The sequence below is a fragment of the Sciurus carolinensis genome, chromosome 6 (assembly GCF_902686445.1).
Source record: "Sciurus carolinensis chromosome 6, mSciCar1.2, whole genome shotgun sequence".
Taxonomy (NCBI): Eukaryota; Metazoa; Chordata; class Mammalia; order Rodentia; family Sciuridae; genus Sciurus; species Sciurus carolinensis.
The window spans coordinates 25,316,787-25,331,000 of NC_062218.1; positions in this window are offsets into that span (position 1 = coordinate 25,316,787).

The window sequence follows — 14,214 nt, forward strand, 5'->3', positions numbered from 1 at the left end:
TAAAAAAATAAAGTAAAAATAAGTAATGCATGACTGTTCAGAATGAATAATATTCTTCTAATTGAAGACATTTTGTTTAAATTTATAGACCTGTCTCTGCAACATCCTAGAAAACATCTCTTTCGTAGACCGTACCAGGCCACCATGGAAAGTGTTATGCAATTAAGTAATTGAACATTGCATTCAGATTCAACAATAACAAATAGACAAAACAAATATATGGTCTTGGAATTTAATATAGTGGTAGTAGTGTGATGAATGGTGTGCTCCCCAAAATATAAGTCCATGTTCTAATAACTTAATCCTGTGAAAGGAACATTAATTTATAAAATAAAATGTCTTTTCAGGTGTAATTAATTTAAGAATCTATACAGTGACAGAGTCACATCAATGTTTATAGAAGTGCAATTCACAATAACTAAGCTATAAAGTCAATCTTGGCACCTTCAATAGATGAATGTAGAAAGAAAATGTAGTATACACACAACAGAGTATTATTTAGTCATAAGAAGAATGACATTTGCCCATAAATGGATGGATCTGGAGACTATCATGCTAGGTGAAATAAGTCAATCCCCAAAAAACAAAGAACAAATGTTTTCACTGATAAGTGGAAGCTAATCCACAATAAGGGAGCCAAGGGGAAGAATAGAAGTTCAGTAGATTACACAAAGGGGAATGAAGGGAAGGGAAAGTGTATAGGAAAAGGAAAGAGTGGGATGAATCTGACATAACTTTCCTATGTATATATGAATACTCCACAGTGAATCCCACCATTGTGTACATCAACAAGAATGGGGTTCTAATTAGGATAAGATAGATTATATGGTTGTATAATTATATTAAAATGGATTATGCTGTCATATATAACTAAAAGTAGCCAAAAAATTCTAAAAATAAAAGTATTCTCAATTACCCAACTGGCAAAAATATCCAATGAATTGTGTACTTATCAAAAAAAAAAAAAAAAAAGGCAAGAAACCTAGGACATGGAAAGATGGAAGTAGAAGTTGGAATGATGTATAAATAAGAATTCATAGAGCCACCATGCTGGAAGAGACAACCAAAGATTCTCAGTCTTCTGAAGAATTATAAAGGTGCTAGTGAACAAGCAATCTTTTTCCTAGGTATATGAAATTGCCACAATGGAAACACATGGTTAATCAACAAATGGATAAATAAACATGGTACAGAACTAAATGGGATATTATCCAGCAACAAAGGAAAGTACTCATGCATGCTATAATACAGATCCACCTTGTAAACTGGACACTAACTACAAGAAGCCAGACACAATCATCACATATTATACAGTTCAATTTTTATAAAATATTCAGAATGGAAAATTTTGTAGAAAAAGGAAGTAAGCTAATGTCTGTCAGAGTTTGAATGGATATAGATACTGGTAATGACCTATAATAGGTATAGACTCTTTTGTGGATTAGTAAAATGTTCTGAAATTAGATAATGATAATAGATATAAATCTCTGAATATAATAAAAATCACTGCACTGTACACTTTCCAAAAAGCTTTTTGTTACATGAGTTAGATCTCAACAAAGTTGTTATTTTTTTAAATTAATTTTATGGAAACTACTTGAAAGTTTCTTGAAGTAAATTTATTGCTTCTGTACTTTAGAACTTGGTACATAAAATTTTATTTTTCATATAACAAAAGCTAAGCATTTTTAAATCTGCATGAAAAGAGTGACTCTCGCAAAGATAAATTGGTAACTTGTCTAGGACAAATAATATTTTTAATGTAGGTTAGAATTTGTATGCTTGTGTATGTTCCTGAATTTTCTCTTTTCACCCATGTAATATCATGATTTTCAGGAGCATAAATCCAATATGTGCCACTCTTAGCTTTCCTGGGAAGTTTGCTACATTCTTCATATGAATTATCTAATTTATTCCTGAGAACCTCTGTTTGATGTAAATTGCTTTATTATGTGGATATTTTAGATTAGAAAATTGTAGCTTGAGTATTTATGTCACTCAAAATCAACTAGACATTAAGGAGTTAGTACTCAAACCAGGTGAATTTGATGCCAGACATGAGCTCTGAAAACTTCCTATATTGCTTGTAGGGTAAATTAAATTACTGGGGCTACACAAGGCATTCAAACTCAGACATCTCTGTAGGCTATGATTTCTGCAATATTTAATTTAGAAGCTTGTCTTTTCTTTTAATGTGTTTTTATTCTTTAGAGACATAACATTAGCTATTTTCTTAGGAAATCTTTTGATCATTTACTATGGAACCTATATTCAGAAGTCTTCATTAAAATAAAAATGCTATTCTTATTTTTTAGCAAGTATTACATTGCTTAAAAAGTATGTGTCCAATATTTTAATGTATTTAAAATTAACTGTCCATTGAAAGTGAAAATCATAACAATTGTCTTAGAGCTATAGACATTGGTGGTGGTCGCTGATCAGTAGTGCAAGTGGCAGTGTAGAAAATGCAGGTTCTGATTCAGTAAAAACATCATTATTCTATACCTTTCAAGCAGCACAGAAAAATCAATTCAAGATTGCTGAAAATATTTTCCATGTGATTCCTCTAATTCATTTCAGGAGAAAAAAATGTAGTTAATATTGTTTTTTGTCTTGTTTTAGAAAAACAACTTTATGAAGAGTGTAGTTTTTAAAAGTTCAAGATGAGTGTCATCTTCCCATGAATAACAAGTCAATTTTCACTAAGTTCTTTTGACATGTGGAATAATTGTCTTCTTCAATTTAATATCCAGTAAAGAGTTCTAACTAAAGTATGTAATGCATAGACATGATTCTCAGAAGAACCAAAGTTTAGCAATTTTCTTGGCAGTCAAAGAAGTAATACAGTCTTATTGTCTCAACATAGCAGGGTTTTCCTGAAGTATTTTTACATTACAGCAAGCAGGTTTCCTTGGAGAGCTGTAACTCAGATTCAGAATATAAAAGCAGATTTGATAACTGTAAGACCTAATTATCATAATGGTATCTTTATGTGACTAATATAGCACATTTTCCTGTCCAGAGTACAATTTTCATTTGATTTGATCAACACTATATTTATATTATTAAAATGTGAGTTCTAACATGTCTAAAGATTACTATTTTGATTCCTTTCTGATTATTCTCATAGGTCAAAACTCCTAAAGCAGAGGTATGCAGAATTATTGGATCAAATAGCATACAATATTCTGGAGCTTTTAATAAAAATGTTTAATTGTTCATAAGGCACAGTAATTTATGCAATGTTCTTCAATCTGTAAGAATTACTGTTCCATCACAATTTTGGTATTGATGTTAGCCAATTTTATGTGGCAAATGTTCTTTATTATTCTCTTTATACATACTTGAGTTTTAAAGTAAGAAAACCTGTGTTAATATTTATTGAATTTTTGTGTGTTCTTTCTTTTTTCTTTTTTGGTGAAGATTACCCACACAATTTCTTTAATAGATTTGATATCTCATTGTTGCTTTCTTTCTTCTTATTTTTTACTTTCATCATTGGCCATGTGTTATAATGTAAGCATAGGTTTTGGTATTAGAAAGTTATCAGATTAAATCTCAGCCAATTAATAACTGTCTTTCATCATAACATTATCACTCATGCTACAAAAAGTTCCAATAGTCTCCTAGGATTGATAGGTACAAAATAAGAACACTAGTAGAAATCAGTAGTCATTATATATGACTAATTCTAGATGTTCCTATAGCATAAAAAGTATTTACACATACAAAAAATGTTTACCTTTGTTAATAAGCAAGGTTACTTATTATTCATTTATTTATATTTGACATTGGGAGATATGTGCTTTTGACTAGATCAAAATAATGGAAAAGTAAGAATGGAGGGTCTTAAATGACACTTGTCATCCAAATACTTGCACTGATGTGAAGCACCTAAAGTTTGAATAATTGGATTCAGTCATGACAACAGTTTCAGAGATTAGGGGCATAAGTGGAATTGCTTTGGGCATTAGTGATGTGTGTTGTGCAAAGTAGATATGGAACAGTTATGAACTGAAAACTGTATTTTCTACAGTGCAGTTCTGACTCTTTGAAAAATTTTATAAATAATTACTCATAGGGCACAATCCTGTCTTTATATTGGTGGAAATATTGAACTAGCAGACATTTATTTTTCAAGATTCATAAAAGAACATTTTGGAGATAATATATTCTATTCTTTCCATTATATGTTGCTATAATCTTTCCACTCAAATGTAATAAAAACTGAAATATGTTTTTTCAATATTATCTATAGCTTATTCATGTGCATTAAATATTTGATTTACTTTATTTTAAGGAGAGAAAAATTAATTACAGTTGAAATGTCAGGTGAAGAATTAATTTAAAAAGAAGAGCTCTCCAGGAATGCTTCTTAAAAAGACATACTGAAAGGTCAGCAGAAGGTACCCTTTGACAGATGAACGGATGAAGAAAATGTGGTATATATACACACAATGGATTATTACTAAATCATAAAGAAGAATGAAATTATAGCATTTGCCCATGAATGGGTATAAATGGAGATGATCATGTCAAGTGACATTAACCAATCCCAAAATATCATAGGCTAAATGTTCTCTCTGATTTGCAAAGGCTAATACACAATAAGGTGGTGGTGGAGAGGGCAGGATGGAAATAGGAAAGAGTAAAATGAACTGGATCCAGTTTTCCTATGTTCATATATGAATACATGACCAGTGAAAGTCCACATCACGTACAACCACAATAATGTGATCATAACTAAAATAAGTTATACTCCTGGTATGTATAATATGTCAAAATACATTCTATTGTCATGTGTATCTGAAAAGAACACTTTTAAAAAAAGAAAAGTGTGATGCTTAATAATAAGACCAAGAAGGTATGGCAACATCCAGGGTATCTGGTGATACCATGAAGAGACAGGGAAGAGTCACATAAAAATGATTGTAACTGATTATGGTGGTACATGCCTGTAATACCAGCTCCTTGGATGCTGAGGCAGGAGGATCATAAGTTCCAATAACTCATTAACAATATAGTGAAAACTTGTCTCAAAATAAACTTAAATTTAAGAAGTCTAGGGATATAGTTCAAAGAACAAGCCTGGATTCAACTGCAATGTGTACAACACACACACACACACACACACATACACACAATCCACCATAGCTATTTTTTTCCTGTTCCCACTCATTTTCATTTTATCCAAGGCAACATGCTCTGCTCCTTCAGGCAATGAACTTACATCTGCAATTAAGGTATTAGACGGAAACATTATTGATTGAGCAGTTAGGACAAGTCAATAATTCGATCAAAACCTTCTCCTCCTATAGTATTTTTCATCTCAGTTAATTCTTTGTCATTAATTCCTCTTTTTCCCAACTTTCAAATTCAGTCCATGAGCAAATACTATTAGTGTTTTTTCTTCAAAACATCAAAATTTGATAATTTTTTCCCATTTCCACAGTTACCACTCCTTTCAACTACTGAAATAAACTTCCTAGTTTCCTCCTGGCTATTATCTCCTGACATTCAACTCAACACACACAATTAGAAACATCCATTTTCTTTATGTTCCTACTTCTGATCACTTTTTATCCAATGGAGAATTGAATCTGAAATCATTAAACACTTAGGATTCCCTTCAGGATTTGACTCGTCATTGTCTCTTGCTCCTCGGCTTTGATTCTCCTCCCTCTTTTCTCCCTCTTGTCCACACAACTTCAACTATAATGCCCTCATTGATATCACCATAACTAGATATGTTTCAGCCTAGTGGAACTTTGCTCTTGTTAACCCACATTCCTAAACGACTCTTTCTTCAGAAATCTGGACTGCTAAATTCTGCTTTCTCAATAAAACCATTCATTTCTATGCAATTTAAAACTCTGTGCCCATTTTTAGTCCCCAGATTTCCCAACCCTCTCACCTGCTTAATTTCAAAACAATTTCATTTAAGTCATTTCTTTATAAATCATCTGCCTGATTCCAATGAAATATAAGTTGTTTAGGGCAAAGATTTTACCTCGTTCATTTTGTAATACATTTCTGAGGTCTCGCACAATACCTGGTATTAAATTGGACTCAGTAAGTATCTGTTGAATAAAAAATAATAACAGCTCACACCTTCATACCTCTTAGCATGTGTTATACTCTGTTTTAAGTGCTTGTTACATATTATCTCATTTCAGTATTTCATTTAAAATTAAATATTTTGAATTAATAAGTAGATATATTTGTGCATTTTAAGTATAAGGACTCAAATCTGAGCTATAAATTGCCATTCATGCTATAATTAGTGACATATTACAACATATTTCTTTCTGCATTGATAACAAAAATAATAAAGATTAAACTACATAACAGTTCCTCAATGATTTAGGAGAAAAATAGAAAGTATATGAGAAATTTTAAAAAATGCATATGTTAATTTTTGTAATGAAAACCTGAGGCAAGCTACTTACGAAGAAAAAATGGTTTATTTAGCTCACAGTTTTGCAGGTTCAAGGGCATGGCACCAACATCACTCTGTTTTTGTGAAGACTTCCTGAAGGAGGTGAAGCACATACAGGAGGAAGGATCATAGGGTGAGGCAGGAAGCAGAGAGAAAGGGAGGAACCATGTCTAGTTCTTGACTATCAAATCCCTCAGGAGAATTAATTCAAATTCTCAGAACTACTTGAATCCCTTGAGAGAGAAGGGCACCCAGTGATCTTTCACTAGACTCCGTCTCTTAAGGTTCTAACCGAAACCCACCACACAGGGATCCAGCTCTCCCAACACATATACATTTGAGATGACACACTGAATTCTATCCAAACCATAGCAACAGATTAAATGAAGTTGAAGAAATTGTCAAGATAATCTGTTATGCTGTAGTAACAGGCGGATAACACATCTTGTGCTATAAAACAGTAATGTTATGGTTCTCATTCTTGTTAGATGTTGTTATAGCTTGGATATGAGAGTTCACACAATAAAGCTCATGTTAGACAATAAAGGAATGTTCAACAGTGATGTGATTATACTATAAGAGATGCAACCTCATCAGTGGATTAATCTATTTGATGACATAAGGACAACTATTCTGGGCAATAATTTCAGGAAGGTAAGGTGTGGCTGGAAGAAGTAGATCACTGGGGGTGTGACTTTGGGATTTATATTTCCTTCCTGATGCTTCAATCTCTTCTCTCTGCTAGGAACACAGCAGCACTCCTCTGCCATGCCCTACTGCCATGATATGCTGCCTCATCTTGGACCCAGAGCAATGGAGCCATTGGCTACAAGACTGCACGTCTGAAACTATGAACTACAATAACGTTTATCCCCTTTAAGTTTTTCTGGTATGTTAGTTTGGTCACAGTGACAAAAATACTGACTAACACACATTTGTCAAGACCCTACAAGTGGCACATGCTGAAATAATAGTCACTGTTTGAACCAATTATGATCATTTTAGAAGAGGGTATAGAAAACTAAAAGAATGTGCGCATCTTAAAAGTTTATGACTGAACAGGTCATAGAACAGAAAAGAATTTGCATTTTGTTGTCAGATTAAGTCATGTGGCCACATCTAATGACAAGTGCTGGGGAATTCATCATATGTCATGTACCCAGAGAGGAATTATACTGCTTGTGGTCACAAAAAGTGTGAGATTCAAAGAGAGGCAAGATAGCCAACCTTACATAAAATTAAATGAAAAGTTGGGGACTTGGAACACTGATCAAGGAAAGGGAGTAGCACAGGCCATAGAAGTGTGGCTCATGACAGGAAAGTTGATCTTGTTATGCAGAGTAAGTCTCCCAGCTCGTCACCTGCTGCAATCTCTGTCTGTGTCAGGTGTTAGACTCCTCACTTCTTCCTGCAGAAAGAGCTTTCCTATGCAGAAGGTTATATACCAGGTAGGAAGTCCTGTAACTTCATGCACTGTTTGCTTTACAATGTAGGTAAATGTAATTTTCCCTGTGCCAAAGGAGAGTTTCTGGAGCCATTGCTGTGTCTATAGACGTCTGCAGTTTCTCTGAATAATGAACTCTAATTATGCCAAAGAAATCTTTTCACTGTTGGATATTGCAATCTCCCTCAATATGTAAGAAAATAAAATTTATGCACAAAATATAATTCAATTGTATCATGAGGTTATAGTTTACAATATTAATTGATAGAATTTATACAGAGCCTCATTCAAGAAATACTATATCTTAAAAATTAAAAATTCTGTACTTAGGGGTTGGGGTTGTAGCTCAGTTGTGGAGCATATGACTCACATGTATGAGACAATGGGTTCCATCCTCAGGACCACATAAAATAAAGAAATAAAATAAATGCATACAACTATGTAAATCTTGAAAAAGTAAAAAATATACTGCACTTGGCTTTATGTTTCACATAATATCTAAAAGAGTAATGATTTCTCTTTTTTTGGTGTCCTGAGTTATAGTTCTTTCAGTGAGGAGGGCAGGAAAAGTTATTATACTTTTGTATGGAAAAGTTCCTGTTATATGAAAGTTATATAAAAATTCCTGAATTTATATAAGAGAAATTCAGTGTTTGACATATTTTGATTTGGTGTGTTTGAGTGTATGCCATTTCTCCTCTCTGATTTTTTATTTGTTTTGCATGTCATGATTGTGATTAATAAGTGAAAATATATGGCATCTGATAAGAGCATATTTAAACAAATCATTGGTCTATATTTTAGAATCATGCTTAGGACATTTCATTAGTCAGTTTTATTGTTTAAAAGAATTAAAAACTGCATGAAATGGGCAGATAATTGTTTGTAGAATGTTCATAAATCAACATCTAATTGATGTAGACTAATCTGGAAAGCCACAATATATATTCGTATTTATATAACAAAAGTACTTAGCTCAATTTAAGTGAAATTCTTTTTGGTTTACTATATGTAAAAACAAAATACCAGTCTATTAAGTATTGGTGAATCTAACATAACTAAGGAGTCAGTATGTTTTTGCACACATCCTTTAATTCCTTTAATGTTTATTCTAACAAACTTTAGATTAAAGAAATAGAAAAATGAAATAAATAGGCCATGCTTTATGAAGCACCAAGGGTAGTCAATGAAGAAGAAATGGTAAATAATTTACTATAATATAAACTGCATGTCATTTATAGTGAGTGGAGATACTGAATAATAATAGGGTAAATAATGAGATGTAAAGTACTGTCAGTACATGACTTAGATTCAGGGAATGAAAGAGGAAGCAACTGATGAATTGATATTTAAAGAAACATAGGAGAATATTAGAGGTGGACAGAAAATGAGCCAAGTAGTGAAAAGCGTTTATTTCAACTTCTGATGTAAAAGGCTAACCATTTTAGAGATGGCAGAGTGGGACAGCGATACCTAAAGATCTGTTTGCTATGTCAATGTTAATTGGTTTTTCTGGGAACTATGCAGATAAAGAGGAGCCTCCTTTTTGTGGAGGTGTCTTTACCAGGTGTCCGATGTGGGCTGGTCCCAGGTTTGGATTTGCCCTGTGAATCCCTTGCCCTGCATTAGTAGAGGGAATCAGGGAAGCTCAGTGCACATATTCAGGCTGACACCCTCACATACTCTCTACTCAATCTCTGAATTTTTCTCCCTGTTTACATCAAATTTAGAAAGGAATAAACATCTGTTGATGTAATAGAGCAAATAATGAAAGCAAATAGAAGGGAAACAAGAAATAGTAGGTTCTCCATGGGTTTTGGAACCTAGTTACTGCCTTTTTCTGAGACTCAATACCTTCTGAATCAATTGATTCTAGATGGTTTATTCTAAAAGTATCTTCCAAAATTATAGCAAACCATGCAAAAAAGAGGTTATTCTCCAAATACAAAAATCTTAGAAAATTTTTGCAATTAAATTGGCAATGTAAATAAGGAAGCTTTACTTCTCAAAAGTTTTATTTCTCTGAAAATGTAATACGATGCTCAAAATACAAGTTATTTTCAATTATGTCTACAAATTAATAGAGTTAAGCACTCTGTGTTCAGTCAGTATGAAAGATTTATGATTTCTCCCTAAGAGTTATTTTTGTTTAATTCAAAGAGCTGACATTTCTCAATTTATTTCCTGCTTTTTATATTCTGAAACACTAATTTTAAAAGTTAAAACACAGTTGAACTATTGAGAGATAAACCAAATTATATGTGCAAGATAGGAAAGAAAAAAATAAAATGTACCAACCAAAATTGTGGAATTTTTAACAATGATGAATTTCAGAGTTTAGCAAAGAATAACCCAGTTTAAAAGCAGGATATAAGGTGATAAATAGCCCCCCAAAAATGATGCAACACAGTGTACATGCTTCTCTGTAGTATTTTTAAATGTAATACAACATAGGTTATTATATAACACAACAGAGGAATTATTCTCTATGACATCTATTAAATATTTTGAAATAAAAGCTATTAGATGTAAACTTAAAAAGCAAAAACTAAAATGAAATTCAAAAAGTAACTAAAATTAAATTTTCCCTGGAGTGCAATACTCTTTGCTCAAAATGCTTATTTCACAATTATCATAGATTTTAACATCATACTTATCAATTTTCATTCTTTTTCAGAAAAAAAAGGAGGAATGTTTTTTCTAGGTGGGAATTATAGATAAATGAATTTTTAGTCTAATATTCACCTTTTGTATAAAATAACTCATTAACCCAAGGTGTCCAGGCTATCAATTTCTTTGAAGTTAGAAACCAGAAGTCATTGGGTTTCAACTTCCCATTTCAGATTTGTAATTTGAATTTCACCTTTAGCTATGCTGGAATGCTTTCCATTTTTCAAATATGTTGCATATCTCTTACTAACAGGCTTTTCCATGTACTTTGAATTCTTTTTAGCATAAGTCTCACTTTCATTCATTTATAGATGTCCCTGAGGTTTGAGCATTACTTCTTCCTCTCTTTTTCACTCTGCTTCTTTGGACAATACCATACAGTCACAGGGCTCTAACGGTTTGAAGCTGAATCCTTCTGCTGCATTTGTGCCAGCTCTTATAAAATTCAGTCCACAGTATCACAGTTTGAATCATTACTTATATATGTCCCAAGTAGCTCAAAGTCAACATGTTTAAATCTCAGCATTATCTTCTTCCCTTATAAATCTGCATTCTTCTTGCTCTTCATATCCTGGTTTATCTTTTAACTCTACCTCTGCATTATTCCATTCCTCCTCAACCAATACCCAAGCTCTGCTGATTTGATTTCTTAAACATACTTATTTCCATATCTATTGCTTTATGTCCTCTATCACTATTTCTCAATGTATTTCTACCCTCAAACATTAGACAAATTTCAGGTAAATAACTGTTCTCAGAAACATCAATGCTTAGAAAAAGATGATTAGACCTCAACTTAGACCTAATGTTTAGAACTAAAGCTTTTAAAAATTGGACTATAAGATTAGTTTTAAAAACATAGATGAGGTTTTACAGTTTACCTTCTGCTTTGAAAGATTAGTATTAGATTATAAAGCATCTGCTACTGTTCTTAATGTCTCTTTTGTGGATGTTGATTTTTTTAATCAGATGTTATAAAACTACATTAAATTATATGTACTTTTATAATTAATTCAATGTGAATACAAAATTTATTTCAAGTTAAACAATGACTTTTAGCTGATTATTTTATTTTGTTCTATAGCTCAGAGAACCCTGTTCCCCAACATAGAAAGATACAGACGTAATAATAGTTCTAAGTTTATGAACATTTGAGAGTCTGTTTGCAAACTTGATCCTTTAAAACTCTTGTTTCAAACCAACACTTCTCAGAATTTAAGATGAAGTTTTCTGTTTTTATTTTCTGATTTTGCTGTTCTTCTTCTTGAGAAATATGAGCAGTGGTAGGTCATGAGGGTTTGCAAGCTTTAAAATTCAATTAAACTCTCCATGAGAAGTCCTACTGTGAATAATTCAGTATATTTTCACACATTGGTATAATAACATTTGTCTTTAATGTTAAGGATAATTTTGCTATTTAAATATCAGAATTTTATTTCTTTATATCTACAATTTCATTAGGTTACATAGATAAATAGAAAGATATAGATAGATGTATATTGTGTTTGTGTGTGTGTGTGTGTGTGTGTGTGTGTGTGTGTGAGTTACATCCCCACATCCCTAGTCCTTTTTATTTATTTATTTATTTTAATTTAATTTATTTATTTAATTTTTAGATAGGATCTCAATAAGTTGCCCACTTTGGTCTTGACTTTGTGATCCTTCTGCCTCAGTCTACCAAGTAACTAGGATTACAGGTGTGTGCCAGAGCACACAGCTTACAGTTATAATTTTCATTTTAATAGCCAAGCTATGGAAGGAACCTAGGTGTCCTTCGACAGATAAATGAATAAAGAAAATGTGGTATATACAAAGAATGGATTATTACTCAGTCATAAATAAGAATGACTTCATGAAATTTGGATTATTACTCAGCCATAAGTAAGAATAACTTCATGAAATTTGTCCATAAATGGATGGGGCTAGAAACAATCACGCAAGTGAAATGAGCCAGCACCCAAAAGTCAAAGGTCGTTTTCTCTGATATGTGGAAGGTAATCTAAAACAAAGTGGGGAGTGGATAAAAAAACTGAAGAAAAGAAATTGGGAAAGGGAGAAAAAGTGGAGAGAGGGGATTTCTTCAAAATAAAGGAAAGATCAATAGAGTAGATGAAGGGGAATATGAAGGAAGAAGAAGGAATGGGAAGAGAAAAGAATTGTGAATGAATAAGACCATATTTTCATATGTGTCTGTGGGTCCTGCATCAAATGTATCCACAGGACACTAAGTAAAAGAAAAGTAGACTGTAAATGGATTGAAGAGGGATTGGTGGAATGGAGAAAGGGAAAGGGGGATGGGGAAGTGCTGGGGACTGAATTGGAGTTGACTGGGTTCCATGCTTTTGCCATTATATCAAGGTGTATCCTGGTGTTGTATCATAATTAAAAGAATAAAAATATAAAAATATAAAATATATTAAGTGAAAAAATATAGCTGTATGAACCCTGCAAACCTGTCATATTCTTTATTGAATTTTCAAAGATTATTCACAATAAATTGCTAGTATTTAATGGAGATTTCATTTTTTTAAGAACAAGACAAAAACTTAGAAACACCAGCATTTAAGACACTGATAGTAAAAGAAAAACACAGAGAAGTGAGTAAAAATAATGGAGAGAAGACACAGAAAAACTGAACAAAGTGAGTTTGGTCAAGAAGGCCAAGATCAGAGAATTCTTTAAGAAGGAGGAAGTCATTGAGACTTTTAAAAGTGGCTTATGAATTGTAGGAGGAGAATGTGTGGCTGGAGAAAGCATTCAACGTTACTGTTTCATGAAGAAATTATGACTAGAAAAAGAAAAGCCAACATAGACCAGGAAATAGAAAATAAAAGTTAATTTTACCGACTCCAGGGATCAATAAGACTTACTCATCATATTGTATGTTATTTAAAAATTGCATAATTTTATCACACTTTATAATTCTGTTTATTTATACATAATTATACTTCAGGTTACTGAAAAATATGCACCAGTAACGCAGAAATAGAGCATAACAAAAATAAAGGTACTTCTGAACAAACACATTTTTTAAAAGGTAAGCATCATTTTTTACTAAATATTTTATATGAAAGAGACATCTTAGAAATAATTTTAAGTGGTCTGTGAACACTCAGAATGAGAGGTTAATGGTCAATGGAATTTGATTTTCTTCAAAATACCTTGGACACGTGCAGAGGGACCAAAAATGGCACACAGAAGACTTTTTAGGGAGTACTCTTAAAATATACAACAGTGAGAAATGGAGAAGGAAAGATTGGGCAGATAAGAAACACTACATACGATGAGATGGCAACAGAGATATCTCAGATGGAGGTGAGGACTGTGAGCCACAGGCGGCTGTGGGAAGCTTCTAAGGAGGGTTGCAGGGCTGTTGGCAGAATTGGAGTCATGCGCATGTCTGTCCTAAGAGGAGAATCTAAGCAGAGAAACACAAAATTTCCATGATCTACAATTATGCCTCTCCTATCTATTTGTTTCTTATGTTATTCCTGTTTGACAGAACTGATCCGGTCATCTTTGCCTGTAAAAATCTTCTGCATACATTTGATGAACTGCCTACTCTATTGCTGTCGATCCTGTAACTCACACTCATCATTCTATTTCTTTATTTTCACCCTCAACTTGATCCTCTTTGTGACTAAGTCCCTCTTTATCCCTG